The 16,857-nt window shown below is 31.9% G+C and overlaps 1 pseudogene; it reads left to right on the top strand.

The window, feature by feature from the left end:
• The first annotated feature begins 16,102 nt into the window (after nt 1-16,102).
• On the top strand, nt 16,103-16,648 carry LOC149143667 (secreted RxLR effector protein 161 pseudogene; annotated as a pseudogene).
• Nucleotides 16,649-16,857: the final 209 nt, after the last annotated feature.

The following is a 16,857-nucleotide window of genomic DNA, read 5'->3' as shown; positions in this document are numbered from 1 at the left end:
AATTGTTTTATATTAATAGAACTTAAATAAAGGACACTCAAAACTAATGAATCTATTTGGAACTAAAATTTATGGATTGAGGGTGAAAAAGAAGAGAAATTTGAATTTTATAGCAACTCTTAATTGATGATGAGGTATCCAAGTCACTAACTGCATCATTTCTTTATGCATTTTTCCCCAGCAATTCTGCAAAATTAGGGTTCATTGATACCTTTGCATATCTCAATATGAGATAGATATGCAAAAAATTAAATAGTTTATTGTAGATAAGTATGTGTTTGAGATAAACCTCTCTCAGTTTCCCAAAATTCAGCTCCAACTCTTCACAATATTCTCTCCAAAACACTGTCAAAAACAGGACTTTGCACAATCCGAATAATAGGTTGTGAAGACATGCACTTATATCGATTTTGGTAATACCTGTGTAAAAATTGAGATAGGTTTCTATATATTAGCCCTATAAGAACATAAAACTCCTCCAGTTTATCAAAATTCATCTTGGATTGGCCAAACTAGTTTCTGAAAAACTATGACTTAAATAGGAAATTTCTGAAGAATTTACCATTTCTGCTCTGATTTCATCTTTTAACCTTAAATTTCTTTTAAATGATTTTAACTTTTACTTTGGATAAACTTCATTAATTTTGGTGAAAGTTTTTTCATCTCTGTTTAACCTTTACTACCTCTATGTTTACTTTTATTGTTTACTTTTACCGCTCTGTTTTTTCATCTATCTTCACTTTGACATGAATCTGTATGCTTTGTAACTATCTTCCCTGATGTTTTTCTTCATGATAGCTGCTTTACTTGATCTGGGCTTCAATCTAATACTCTTTAACCCTGATATACTTTGACTATTCTTTACTGTGTCCTTTTACCTTCACTGTACCTTTTAGGTTTTTATTGTCTATTTCAACAGTAAATCATTTAATTTCATGTTTCCTCTGCTTCTATTTTAACTGTATGTTTTATTTTCCATCTCTGTTTGAATATATTTGATAACAATCTCAGAGTAAATAGGTCCTATGACTAGTATTAAGACTGTTTATCCAAGGCTGTGGTCTTTTGATCGTCTGTAAAGTAAAACAAATTGTTAGGAGAACATTGGGTTGACAAGGAGGGTCATTAATGGCTCTATTGAGCTTTATGGGTCTATGAAATGATTCCAAAGAGCTTTAGGTAGGAAAACCATGCTTGAACTGGTTAGCAGAGGCTTCAGGTGGTGCAGAAGGGTTACACAGGGTTTTACTGCACAAATAGGCGAAAATGAGCAAAACTAGGGTTTTTGTGTTTAAACGAGTAAAGGTTTGATTTTTTTGAATTTTGGCGCAAAGTGAACAATAGATAGTTTTCTCATTTAGTGAGAGTGTGATAAGCGGTTTATTTCGCACTGCTCTTGTGGGATTGGTGGTATTCGGGAGGGGTGGCCTAATTCCATTCATTGAATGACACGTAGCATCGGGGGTGGGCGGAAAACCACTTTTTTGGGTGGGTATCATTCAGCGGATGATCCCACCCGAAATGGCTTATGAACGTTGGATGTGGGCCTTTAGATAGGATGGTGATTGCGCTGCGAATGAGAGCGAAGGGTAAAGGGGGGTGGCGATGGGTTAATTGCGGCAGTATGGTGATTAAGCATGGGCTAATGACGAACTTAGGCAGTGGGAGTGATTTTTAGAGTTTTACATAATGTAATCGAAAATCAATGAGTTAATGAGCTTTGTCAGGGTTTGGGTGAAATTCATAGTTTTATATTTAAACTAGGTCTAGGGATATTAATGTAAGGGATTTAATATATACATACGGGAAAGGGTATTAATGGGAATTAATATATAAATGTTAGAATTTAATATGAAAACGACGGAAATTAATTGCGCTAAGCATAATGTATTTTATGTGATTTGTTTGCTTTTCGCATATATGCATTATAACATAGGCTAAAGTGTTTTTGTGGGTTTTGGGGAAAAAGTAGTTTTACATGGGGTTGATTACTTTCCCTAGGCCAATAGTTCTTTAACCTTAGGAAAAAGGGTATTATTAGGGAAATGATGGGGAATGAAGGGAAATGAATTTTCGATGATGGGGAATCTAGTACTTGTTGTCCTTAAGTCATTAAGCCGAGGGTCCAGTCCCTCCAAAAGTCAGAGAAATGCTCTGAGCCTCTTTGACTTAAAGGTTTTTGGGCACTTTGAATTTATTTATGGAAAATTAGTAAAGTAAAGGGGTGAAATGAATGGAGAAAGTTAATTAATTGACTTTGTAAACATTATGCATGATTAATTGCCCATTCACATTTGAAATACATGTTGAAATATGATAAATGTGCTTTTGTCTAATCAATCATCATACTTCTGCAACCTTTCTTCTACCTACCTATCTACTCATCCTACCATTTTTTCTTCATTTTATTTGAGTTCATTTAGGTGAGCAAACCCTTATCCATTTTCTTTTAAAGCATAAAACTATTTAATTCTAACCTTATATCATCCAAGGGCTCAGATTAAACTGATGAGCTCCTTTTATTTACTCTACCTATCTAATGATTTGCCAAGATTAAACAGTTTGGTTAGATTTTATTCTCTAACTATCAACATGAAATTTAAAGCATGGCATAATCAAGATTAAATAGTTTGATTACCATGGATTGTGGCATGAATAACAAGCTGCACACAATCATTATTATGCATAAAAGTAAATAATAGTGTCATTTTGACTTGCACACTTTCATGGCCTTTTGTTTTTGGGGTTCATATTTTTCACCTTTTTGGACATTTTCTTATTCTTTTTTGTCTTTTGATTTTTCTTTTAAGACATACCCTCTTTTCATTTTTTATTTTTCAATATGGAAAAAATTTGTAGAAGCAAAGGTATGTACATATTACAAGGCTTAACCTTAGCCATTCAAAATTATAACTCTTATTGGTATAGGGACCTAACATGATGTTTATGGACCAACCCAGATGAGATCCTTAGGAGGTGTTTATTATTTTTTTCTTTTTATTGATGACTCCACAAGGTACACTCATGTGTACTTCCTTAGGAAAAAGAGTGATGTCTTGGAGTACTTCAAAGAATTCAAAAACATGATAGAGAATAAAATATTGAAGTCCATAATGATCGTCCATTCATTTGAAGGGGGAGAATACAGATTGCGGAATTTTGTCAAGTACTGCAAGGATCATGGAATAGTGTTACAACTTATAGTACCCTACACTCCACAATAGAATAATGTTGCAGGAAAAGAGAAAAAAAACATTGGGGCGGTGTGCACGGAGTATGATCAAAGGTAAGAACCTCTCAAATTATTTTTAGGTAGAAGCCATTAGTATTGTTATTTATTTAAATAATAGAGGTCCAATAGGGTACCTTGATCTCAAGACCCCATTCCAAGCCTTGTATGGTTTTAAACCAACATGTAATCATCTGAAGGTGTTTAGGTGTAAGGCCTTTGAACATATTCTAAAGGAGAATAAAAATAAGCTTGATGTTAAAGCTATTGAATGCATTTTTGTGGGATACTATTTAGAATTTAAAGCTTATAAAATGTTTGATCCCTCTACTCACAAAGTGTTTGCATCTAGAGTTGTAATTTTCCATGAGCATGTAGATGAAGGAAACAAGGAGAGAAGTTATGAAAAGTGGCACATACTTCCTGAAGATGAAGACAATAAAGCAGAATACATTGAGCAACAAAAGCCCGTGGACAAATCTAGTGGTATGCACACCACTAACAATCAAAGACCATCCATAGGTGGAGAAGTAACTTCATAGATTAAGGGTGAATACAGTGAAGTATGGAGGAGGTATACCGAGAAGATTCACCTACCTGAAAGGCATAAGAACTATGCCCTCATGACTAGTGTTTTGAATGGCATAGAACCCATGAGCTTTAATGAAGCTAACATAAACGAAGAGAGGAGAAAATAAATGGAAGAAGAATATGAATCTATAATTAAAAATAAAACATGGAAATTGAATGAATTTTCTAAAGGTAAAGAGCCCATAAGATGTAAATGGTTGTACAAACCTAAGTTTATAGTAGATGGAAGTATAGATAAATACAAAGCTAGATCAGTGTTAAAAGGGTGCTCACAAAAGGAAGGCATTGATTATGCATAAAGAATTTCACCTGTAGCTATATTAAATATTATTAGATAGTTAATTGCATTCGATACAAAGTAGCCTTGGAATTTGCACCAATTAGATATAAAATCTATTTTTCTAAATGGTGTTTGAAAGGAGTTGGTGTATTTGACACAACCTAAAGAGTTTTTGTAAAAGGAGTAGGCAAATTTAGTTTGCAGATTAAGGAAAGTTTTGTATTGGTTGAAGAAGGCACCTAGGTCATGGTATGAAAAGAAAGATTCCTTATTTATTCAGTAGGGTTTTATGAGGAATCAAAGTGATCTAAATCTATATACAAAGTTTGATGCAAAAGGGCATGTAGTATTGATTTACTTGTATGTTGGTGACCTAATTATTAGAGACAATTTAGTCAAACTAATTGACGAAATTAGGGGACAAATGTCACAATTATTTGAGATAAAATATATTGGTGATTTACATTATTGTTTAGGTCTTGATGTGTGGAGAGATGTTGGTCATAATTTTGTTTCTCGAGGTATGTCATAGAAGTACTTAAAAGGATTAAAATGGATTTGTGAAAATATGTTTTTTTTCCAATGCAACAAAATGTGAAACCTCATTTTGATGATCACTTAAAGGAGGTCGATGGTACATTTGTATAGACAACTGGTGGGAAGCTTGAATGATCTTACTACAAATAGACTTGATTTAGCATACTCTATTAGTGTGTTAAGTCAATTTATGGCGAGACGTCTAGAAATCCATTGGAAAGCAAAAAAAAGAGTACTTAGATATATTAAAGGAACAATTGATTTTGGTCTTAACTATATTGATTCATTTGATGTTGAGATAATAGGTTACTCAGATTCATATTAGGGTGGTAATACAGATGATAGAATATCTACTACAAGTTATGCATTCATACTAGATCCAGTATTGTTTCATGGAGAAACAATTAGCAACCTACTCTATCTTAGTCATCCACGGAGGTAGAGTATAAAGCATTGTGTGCAGCAACCTGTGAAATTGTTTGGTTGAGAAGAGTTATTCAAGGTGTTTGAGAAGAACAAAAGAAGGCCACAATGATCAAATGTAAAAACCAAAGATCAATCAAGTTAGCGAATAATCCTATGTATTATTCAAGAATGAAGCATGTCGATGCTTACTTCAATTTTATTATGGAGAAGATACCATGTAAGGAAATTTTTCTTGAATATTTGTAATACTTGTGAAAATGTTGTTAATATTTTCACAAAGCCCCTTTGAAAGAAAACATTTGAATTGTTTAGGGAGATGTTAGGTGTGGAAATCAATCATTTCCCCATTTAGGAGGAAACATAAAAATAATGGAGAATCAAATGTTAGGTTGTTTAGCTTTTGGTTGTAATTAAGAATTAGATGTTATTTCTTAAGAGGTTATTTCATCTCCCTAATTAAACACATTTTCATAAGAAATATATTTTTGATTTTTTCATTAAATGTGAAAGTAAATGTGAAAGTAACACTATGGTAGCCTAAAGGATCTCAGTATCCCTTAAGTGAATGTTGTCAATTTCATTCAGTTTTTTTGTCTTCTTGCTATTTTTCCTTAACATTCATCCCTAACTTACGTAGATTTTAGTATCACAAGTGGGAGTTACTCAACACTACATAGGAATAGTTTTTTCTAAGAGAAAAGAGCTCAATACTTTACTTATGACTAATCAGTGGAAAGTCAGCGTGGGTGGGAATATACCTAGAAATTAGAGTGGGAATTGATTGTGGAGTACGAGGCAAATAGTTACAATGTTGGGTGGATAAGAGTGTTGCTTGGTTGACTGTACCATTTCTGGTAATTTGATTTTGGCCATACTTTTCTACAGAGTATTAAACGAAGTAAGATGTTGATTTTGGCAATACTTTTCTACGGAGTATGAAACATTTAGAAGGATGATTTTTTTAATTAGAGATGAAGATCGCCATAAATAGACAGTGGGAAGTATCACATTTGAGAGATTTATATGAAAGTTCGTTATTGTTAATTTAGATCTCAATGAAATTTGAATTTATTCTTAAACGTTTTTTCATAGTGATGTAAGATGTTTGGATTAAAAATGGGAGAACGGGAATGAAAAAAATAAAACATATAGAAACAAAGCCTAATAATAAACGCCCAACAATAAAACTTCACGATTATTCTATTTTGGAAATTTTAATTAGGTATAACCAGTTTGTAATATATTTATTACTTATTATAAAAAATCCAAATAACAGGTATGAAATAAATTATATTATACCATATATCATAACAAAAATTATTGCTTAATTAAATTTTGTATCCATAATTTTTTTGATAAAATTTAATCTAACATTCGCACGTAAACAAATCCAATGGCTCACTCCCCAAGTCCTATGTTTCTCAATGTGTATAAAGGCTTGGCATCCCTAAATTTGCATGCCTACGTAGGTCTCCCTTCACACTTTATCCATAATTTACCATACATTTTTATGTTTATTTAATGGTTGGGTGTAAACATTAATGGGTTTTTATTATTGGTATGTTGAAACTTGTACCACCATCATCTCACCTTTGAAAGAAACAGAACAGAACACGGTACAATACTTTGAGAATAGAGGAGAACATAGGATAAGAGAGAAGTGCCTCTACAACAAAACTAAATGGCAAGAGGCAAGAATTTAATAAAGAATAGAAGAAGCATAGGTACAACTATAGGTACAACTACCAAACTGGAAAAAAAATACCAAAGTTGAGTGTGATATCTGATTCTGGTTGAACATCCTTATTTATACAAAACATTTGAGTCGGTTACAAAAACTTAAAATTATTTCTTTTTGTATCTTCATGTTTTGATGAGTATAAATTATGTTTCCCTTTCGAATCTGATCAAGCTAAGGAAGTGTGGTCACATGCACCGTTGATTGTTTGAATCTGAACTAGCTAAGATGGTGAAATCGAAGGCAATGCCACGGTGGGGAAATAATTATCTTTGATATTTTCCCCCTTAATTATTTCACATCAAAAAAATTTGTTGTTACATCAAAACGTTATTACACCATATATACTCCCATATTTTCCCAGTGAGTTTCGAACAATTCTTTCCCCCACGGATTTTGTAAATATGTTTGCAAACTGTTCCTCTAGTTTGTATAACTTCAGTATTGTTTGCTATTTTCTCAAATAAAGTGATACCTTATATCAATAAGATTACTCTTCTTATGGAAGACATGATTTATGGATAATGTAATAGTAGATTTGTTACCATAGAAAATATGAGTTGGTTCTTTTTGTTCATGCAACAACTCAGTGGAAATTATTCTAGTCTACACAGTTTGACATGTCATTGTTGTTGCTGCGATATAGAGTCACAATTTATTGGTTCATTTATTCCCATGCTATTGGACCTTATCCAAGACTAAACACATATCTAGATGTGACCTCTGTGTCATCAATATTGAAAATTCACTATATACATATATATCCAGTTAGTTTAAAATATAAATATGATATATACAAGATACCCTAATGTTTTGTTCTTGCAACATATCTTAAAATCCTTTTTCCAACCATTCAATGTGTACTCTTCAGAGACTCCATGAATCTAGAAATTAAAATTACAACAAACATTATATCAAGCCGTGTTGCGTTCAAATACATAAGACTTCCAACCAATTTTTGATACAATATTAGATCAAAATTTGAACCTTGATCATTCTTACTAAGTTTTGTACCAACTAAGATTGGGGTTACAACTGGCTTGCAATTTTCCTTCTTGAACCTTTTTAGTGTATCCTCTGCAAACTTAGATTTACAGATGTAAATACCATCTTCAAATTGAGTTACTTCAGTTCAAAGAAAATATTTCATTAGCCCTAAATCAATCATTTCAAATTTTGTTTTCATGTTTATACTAAAATCATATATTGAAATAACTCCTGTGAAAATAAAATCATCAGCATACAAAAAAAAATCAAAATTTTACCTTCCTAGTTTACCTTTGTATGCAGACTTGGCTTACTTGGACCCTTGATAAATAAATTGTTATTTAAATATTCATAAACACTACTATACCATACTCAGGCTTGTTTCAATCCATGTAAGGCTTTCTTTAATTTGTAAATTTTATCTTATTTTCCATCAATATTATATCCTCGAGGTTGTTTTCCATAAACTTGTTCATCCCTAAAACCATTTGAAAATGTAGACTTAACATGCATATGATGTATTTTCCATTTATTTTGTGCAGCAAAAACTAATACCATCCTTATTATCTCAAGTTTAGTAACAAGTTTATAAGTTTCATTATAATCAATACCAGGCTGTGGATTGAACCCATGAGCTACAAGCCTTGCTTTATGTTTTTCAAATTCACTTTCAACATTCAATTTAGTTTTGTAAATCCATTTAATCAGTATAGTACTTTTACCTTCAAGAAAATATACAAGCTTCCTAGTATTATTTCTTTCTATAGTATTGATATTTTCATTTATATATTTTATTCAAATGTTTGCTTTAAGAACTCCATCAAAATTTACAGGATCATATGCAATTAATGAAAAATTTAAAACTTGATCTATTTCATCATTATGCTCATACAATTATCTTAAACTTCTAGTCTTCTAACCTTTAATTATGTTCCTTGATGTAGGTAATGTAGGATTAGATTCATTCCTTACCTCTAATCTTGTTGTTTCTTGTCCATCGTACTTTAATGGTTCACCATGTTCTCGAGTTCTCGGTGTTTTGAACTATAATAGGCTAACTCTTGGTGGCCTCCTTGTTGAAGTGCTTACAAGAGGTGTATATGGAATTTATTGTCCTCCTTGTACTTATTTCTCATCTTCATCATCATCTCCATGAGGTAATACAACTCCCTTTGCAACAAATTTATCTATGCTTCCATCCCAAGCTTATTCTTCCTTGAACTAAACATCTCTACTAATAATATGCTTCTTGGTAATGTGATTATATAGTGTATATACCTTCAACTCCTCACTATATCCAGGAAAGATACACTTATCACGTATGTCATCTAACTTCTTTCTCAATTATTTAGGCACATGTGCATAGGAAATGCATGCAAAAATTCTTAAACGAGACATATAACAACTCTTACCACTCCAAAATTCTTGGGAACACAGTCCTTCATGGTCGTCATCAAACTTTTCTTAATAATATAAACAACACAAGCTATTTCTTCTCCCCAATATTCATTTGTTACATGTGTTTCCTTCTACATACTTCGAGCCATACTCATAATGGTTCAATTTTTCATTCAACCACTCCATTTCATTGTGAAGTATAACATGTAGTATTGTCTCTTGATTCAATGGGACTTATAAAATTCAATGAAGTCATTTAGCATATATTCACCACTGAAATATGATTTTATAATTTTAATATTCTTTCCACTTTCCTTGTGAGCCATAATTTTAAATATTTTAAATACAGAAAATGCTTCAGGTTTTTGTTTCAAAAGATAAACCCAAGTTTTTTATTTTTATATTGTGGTCATCAATAAAAGTTTGGAAAGTAAACATTACCAAGGCCCAATGAAGGTGCTTTCATCGGTGCACACAAATTTTAGTGTACAATCTCTAGTGGAGATTTCACCCTATATGAAACTCCATATACAATATCTTGTATGTGATGTTCTGCAAGTATACAACTTTCACATGAACTTGTTGGTTGTTGAATATTGATCAGTAACCCTTTCACCATATGTTTCTTCTGCAACAAATCTTAACCACCAAAATATAAATGACCATATCTTAAATTTCATAACCATGATTCAACCAAATTCTAAGTTCTATAATTATTCAAGGACAAAGACAATTCATTTTTCATTACGAGTGGAAACATCCTATTCTCTGTCCTTTCCACTCTTGCTATGAACTTCTTACTTGGATATTTATCAATGATAGTACATACTTTATTCTTGAACAACACTTTGTACCTTTTCTCTATCTCAACAAATTAAATTTTAAACTAGGTACATAATATACATCATTAATTGTACTTCTTCCACAATTTATACTATAAACAAGAGTCACTCCTTTACCTTTAATGCATACCTTATTATGGTTACCCATCTTGACCTCGGAATGAATAATAGTGTCTAAACTCGCAAACTAATATTTATTTCTAGCCATGTGATTGTTGCAACCGTTATCCAAAAATAATATAATTTGAACATTCTTGAGTCATGTTAGAAGTAAAAGAACATGGATTTTGATTATCTTTAGGCTTTTCTAAGACGTGCATAGATTTCTTACTAGCATCTTCCTGCCTCTTCAAATAATTATTCTAAAAATGGCCATATCTTCTACAATAATACCATTGAACTTTAGAATATCATAACTTTTATTTCCTTGAAGTGAGTTTCTATTGTTACTTCTCATTAAATTAGAGGGGAACTGTTGGGATTTCACTAATGCTCAAAAGTATCTTTCACACTTATTTTATTAGCTACTTTATTACCTCTTCCTCTATTACTCTACCTCTGTCTGCCTCTTCCTCGATTAAATTGTAGCTAAGTTTTCAAGGGTTTCTCTAACATGCTAGCATCATATCCAAACATCTTGGATTCATATGCAATTAAGGAACTAGTCAACTCATCAATTTTCATTTGACCTATGTGCTTAAATACTTCTATGGATACAAAAATGACTTCAAATTTCCTAGTAAAACTTCAAAGGACTTTCTTGATCACTCTATTATTTGATAGTACTTCTCCATATTATCTAAATTCATTAACAACACTCCTAACATTATTCATAAAATCATGAATTATTTCACTACCTTTCATTTTTAGATTCTCAAAATCTCTTCTCAAATTCTACAACTTGACATTATTCACTTTAAATACAACTTGATAACAAGGTTCAAGAGTGTCCCACACCTTGTTTGAACACTGTGCACTTGATACTTCTGGAAATATCACATCATCTAAGACTTGTTGAATAAGGCCAAGAGATTTGTTTCTTTCATTCTCTTCTCTCTCAACAATATGTGTTCAACATTTTTAGTAGCCATCTTTGTTGCTCGATTATCAGCCTCTAGATATCCATCAGTGAAAAATCCCCAAATATCATGAGAACTCAATAATGTTCTCATTCTAATAGACCATGAATGATAATTTTTCTTAGTCAAAATAGGAACCAATAGATGACTAATATTTGTATTTGAAGCCATCTCTTACAAGAAACAGAAATATTCAGATGAAAGTTAATTTTTTTACACTCTATTACTCTCAGCTCCTTCAAATCAAACATCAAAACAAACTATATGAAATGATGGAGAAACAAAATGGATTCAATACAAAGCCAAATACCCTTCAAAATATTGTCAATTAACATAAAATTTCTAGAATAACAACGAAGACAATAAAGAAATTCTTATTTTTCTTCTTCTTTTAGCTATTGAAAAAACTATATATTTCTTCTCCTACATGCTTTGGACTCCTTAACTTCCATGGAAAATATTTTGTAGAAATACTACTTTAATTTCAAATTGCACAACCCTTCTTAAATTACAAAGTTGAAACATACTTATAGACTATGCATAAAACACTAAAGTACATACCATTTACTGCATTGGAAAATTTAAGTGACACTAATATCAATAAAATAGATCTATATCTGGATAACAATAAGCATGGTATCTTTGGTGGACGCTAATCTTCACTTGCTACACACAGATTCAGTCGTGTCTTGATAATCAGGGAGTTGTACACAACTCAATGATGACTCTTACAACCTTAGATAGATCTAATAGCTTTATCTTCACACTGTTCATGAGCTACAAAATCCTTTTACATAGAAAATGACTCACAACTACCACAATTGTCAAACTATATGTAGCTTAACCTAGCTCAGATACCAATTGAAAGAAACCAAACACAACCAGATACAATACTTTGAGAATAGATAAACACCGAAGATAAGAGAGAAGTGTCTCTAGAACAAAACTACATAGCAAGAGGCTAGAATTCAATATAGAACATAAGATAGTGTTGTAATCCTTCAGTATTTATGTATAGTTAGGGATTTAGTTATAAATTAGGTATTTCTAGTTATAACTATTTTCATTTATTGTTTTCAAGTATAAATGTAACCTTCATTGAATGAATTAAGATATAGATCACAACTTTTGAATCAATGGACTTATCCAGACTCCTTATCAGTGGTATCAGAGCCTAGATCGAACTCAATTGAACCAGAACACCTAGATCCTCCATTGTTGTAAACCAATGAAGAAGATGTGCTTGTTGACCTGAATACCTAACTGTCAGCAGCATTGGTAGAGGCGTGACTTGGTATTGTGCACAACAACATTGGTGGAGTCAGCAACATTGGTAGAGGTGTGCAGGGTGGAGACTCTTCTCTGGTTGTTTTTAATATACGGCCATTGGGTTGTTATTAGTTTTTTTATTTTTTTCCTGTAAGTTAATACATAATTTTTTTATTTTTTATTTTTTAAAGGAAATCTATGTTGTAATGATTGAAAAAGAATTTTGTTCTTGTAATCATAATATTTTTTTTAAGAATTTTGTAATTATCTGAAAAAAGATGAACTCCTTGGTATATTTAATTGGGATTGTTCTATCCAGAAAGGAAAATTACCAGGAATGGTTCAGGAAGGTTAAAATACACTTATTTTTAATGATTTGTGGGATGGAATCTGTGAAGGAAAAGAAGGGAATTCACCAGATCAGCCTGACGAGGAGAAATAGTTAGCAATCTAGAAAAGTAAGGATAAAAAGGCCTATGCCTTAATTTCCACTTCAGTCTCAAAAGAGGTAAGCAGATACATTTCTCAGAATAAAACAACATATGATGCCATAACAAAACTAAAAGAGTTTTATGATTCACATTCTGAATTGGAGATAATTCAATTATTGTTGAATTTATTTAATTTGGAAATGAAAGATAATGATCCTCTAAAACTTGTTTCTAAAATTAAAGCCATCAATGATGAAATTGAATCTACTAGAGTTAAAGTTGATCTTCAACTCACTACCTTTATAAGAGCTCTTTACCCTAGTTATTCACACTACTTGGAATCTCTCCAAGCTAGTGGGTACTTAAAAGATTTATATTTTGATAAATTAGTAGGGAAATTGCAGAAAGAGACAAGGTTTTTGGCAAGAAAGAAACATCACATAATTCTAATACTGAAACCCTATTTCTTGCTCAAAATACCAAAATCAAGAAGAATCTAAAAGAAATACTAAGGGCAATATAGGTCGAGGTTGGAAGAATTATAGAGGCGGGGGGGCAAAAATATTCAGGGAGATAGACAACAAAATGATAAACAAATAAATTTTCTTGATAAAATAGCTGCAAAATGCTTTAGATGTGGTAAAATTGGAATACAGCTGCAAATTGTAGAATTCCTTGGGAGAAAATTAATGAAAGAAGAGAACAAATTATTGAATAGAAAGATCATCTAATTCCAGAAAAAGGACAACCTTTTGAGAATGCACATTATGTTGTTGCTCATTATAATTTTCATATGGAAGATGTATTTAGTACCTCTTTTTCTTCATGGCATGACAGTTGGATTTTAGACACAGGTGCCACTTGTCATATGACCTTTAGAAGAGATTTGTTTGAACAATTAAGTGACAATATTGATGGAGTAGTGTACTTTGTTGATAAGTCTCAAATCAAACCATCGGGGATTGGTTCTATTCAATTAGACATTCTTGGACTTTTTTATTATACTTTGAATGATGTTCTTTACATTCCTCAATTCCAAAGAAATTTATTATCTCTTGTACAAATAAGACAACAGGGACATTCCATCCACATATTTGATGGTAAAGTGGAAATTCAAAGAGAAACCAACAATAAAACTATAATTATTGGTGTAGAAGAAGATAAATTGTTGAAATTGAAAGGTGTGTCCTCTGTTACAATGAACACAAATTATTTGGTTCAGAAAAATGATACTTTGTCATATTCTTTATTGTGGTATGCACGCTTTAGTCATATTAATTATGAAAGTACTAAAATTATGAGACAGCGGGGGATTAAAGGACTTCCAATAGTTCCCAGAAAATTGACCCCATTGTAATGCTTGTATATTGGGCAAGCATCACAAACAATCTTTTCAGAATTCTACTTCTCGAGCTACAAGAAAATTAAGTTGCATACACTCTGATTTGTGTGGACCTATGCATGTACCAACTGCAAATTGCAATAAATACATACTGACTTTTATTGATGATTATTCGAGGATTTGTTGGGTTTATCCGCTTAACGAAAAATCACAAGTTTTTTATGTGTTTAAAAAATTCCATCTCTTGATTACAAATGAAGCTCAATTAAATGTTGGTACTATAAGAACTGATAATGGAGGAGAATATACTTCACATGTCTTTGCAAAATATTTGCAAGAGAATGACATCAAACACCAGACCACAATACCATAAAATACACAACAAAATGGTGTTGCAGAATGAATGAATAGAACATTTCTTAATATGGTAAGGTCAATGATGTTTTTTAAGAATGTAAAATTGATGTTTTGGGGAGAAGCAGCGCTCTGCATAGCATATATTAGAAATCGGTGCCCATCCTCTGTCATTAATAACAAAACTCCATATGAAATGTGGTATAATCATCTTCTTGTTGTTAAACATTTTAGAGTTTTTGGTTCTCAATGTTATGCTTTGATTCCTAAACAATAGAGGAATAAGTTGAGTGAACGGAGCAGAAAATGTATTTTTTTCGGTATTCTATGACTTCTAAGGCATACCAATTATATGATGAAGAGAACAAGAAATTTATTTTGTCTAGAGAGGTAATTTCTCTTGAATCTGATAAAGATTCCCTCACTATTGATAAACAACTTAATCAGATAGAAAAGTTTGTGCCTCAAGAGTTTTATTATGAATCACATAATATACTTCCACATTGTGAAGGGGGGATACCTATATTAGATCATTCTATGGAGTTTCCTTCTCTCTATGATGATAATTATTCTATTGATTAGAAATTGGTTGATGCAAGTGTTTCTACAGACATGAAAAGGAAATAAATGGAAACAGAGTTGACAGGGATAGAAATGGCAAGAACTGAGACAAATGAAGAAGATGAGCAACTTCCTACACAACCTTTATGAAGATCATCTCGTATTCGAACATTTTCGAAGAAATATTATGAGTTTAAGACTGGAAGTTCCTCTGGTAACTATTCTCATTGTGAATTTAAATTTTTTTTGGATTGTGAACCTACTTGTTTTGAAGAACCTACTAGTTATGATCAGTGGAAAGATGCAATGCAAAAGGAATATGATGCTCTCATAAAAAATGACACATGGAGGCTGGTGGATCCTCCTGTTGGCATCCAACCTATTGGTTGCAAATGGATTTATAAAACTAAGTATAAAGCTGATGGTTCACTAGACAAACACAAGGCAAGACTTGTAGCGAAGGGATATGCATAGAAAGAGGGTATTGACTATATAAATACATTTTCTCCTACAGCTAAATGGGCCAATGTTAGATCTTTGTTTTCTATTGCAGCTCAGAAAGAATGGAAAATTCATCATATGGATGTCAAAACTACTTTTTTAAATGGAGATTTGAAAGAAGATGTTTACATTTTTCAGCCATAAGGTTTTTCTGTTAAAGGTAAAGAACAAAAGGTTTGCAAACTAATGAAGTCTTTGTATAGCTTGAAACAATCTCCATGAGCATGGTATGAGAAACTAACTGAACATCTTCTAAAGTTAAATTATAAACATTTTGACCTAGATGATGCAACTCTTTTCATTAAGAAAGTTGGAAGATCAGTTGTATATCTAGTTGTATATGTTGATGATTTGATGATCACAGGAAACAATGATGAATATATATCATCTATTAAGAAGGAATTGAAAAAGGTTTTTGATATGACAGATTTAGGTTTACTTCATTATTATCTTGGAATTGAAGTTGATCAAAAACCACAACATATTTTCATCTCTCAGAAGAAGTATGTTGGTAAGTTATTGAATAGATATAGTATGATGGATTGTAATCTTGTTGCTACACCAATGGAGCAGAATTTGAAACTTACTTCAGAAGAAGGAAAATCATTTGAAGATCCAACAAAGTATAGGCAACTTTTTGGAAGTTTGATTTATTTATCTATTACTCGTCCTGATATAACATTTGTTGTAGGAATACTTTCCAGATTTATGCATCATCCTTGTGAGGGGCATTGGGTAGTAGCAAAAAGAGTACTGGAATATTTAAATGGAACCCAAACTTACGGCATCAAATATACCAAAGTTTTAGACTTCCATCTTGCTGGTTATTCAAATTATGATTTTGATGGAGATAAAGAGAATGGAGTCTCTACTTCTGGCTATTTCATGAATCTTGGATCAGCAGCCATCGTTTGGAGATCATGCAAGAAATCTGTTCCTACTGATTGTACCACCGAAGCTGAATATGTTGCAACAGCTCAAGCCACTAAGGAAATAATTTGGCTTTGGAAAATACTTGAAGATTTGCAGGAGAAACAAAAAGCTACAAATCCTTTATTTGTTGACAACTCTTCTGCAATTTAATTGGCCAAGAATCCAAAGTTTCATGATCAAACCAAACATATCAACACCAAGTATCATTTGATTTAACATCATGTAGAGGCCAAAACAATTCATCTCACACATTTTCCAACATCATAATAAATTGCAGATATCTTTGCGAAAGCATTGGGGCGTGAAAATTTCGAAAAAAAATAGATCTTTACTTGGTATTTCAAATGTCCCTTCAGATT

Source organism: Pinus tabuliformis, chromosome X (genome assembly GCF_031772625.1).
Source record: "Pinus tabuliformis cultivar Carrire ecotype Pingquan chromosome X, CPIR1, whole genome shotgun sequence".
In the NCBI taxonomy this organism is placed as follows: domain Eukaryota; kingdom Viridiplantae; phylum Streptophyta; class Pinopsida; order Pinales; family Pinaceae; genus Pinus; species Pinus tabuliformis.
The sequence above is the reverse complement of the archived record's forward strand: the minus strand, read 5'-3'. Positions and strand labels throughout refer to the sequence as shown.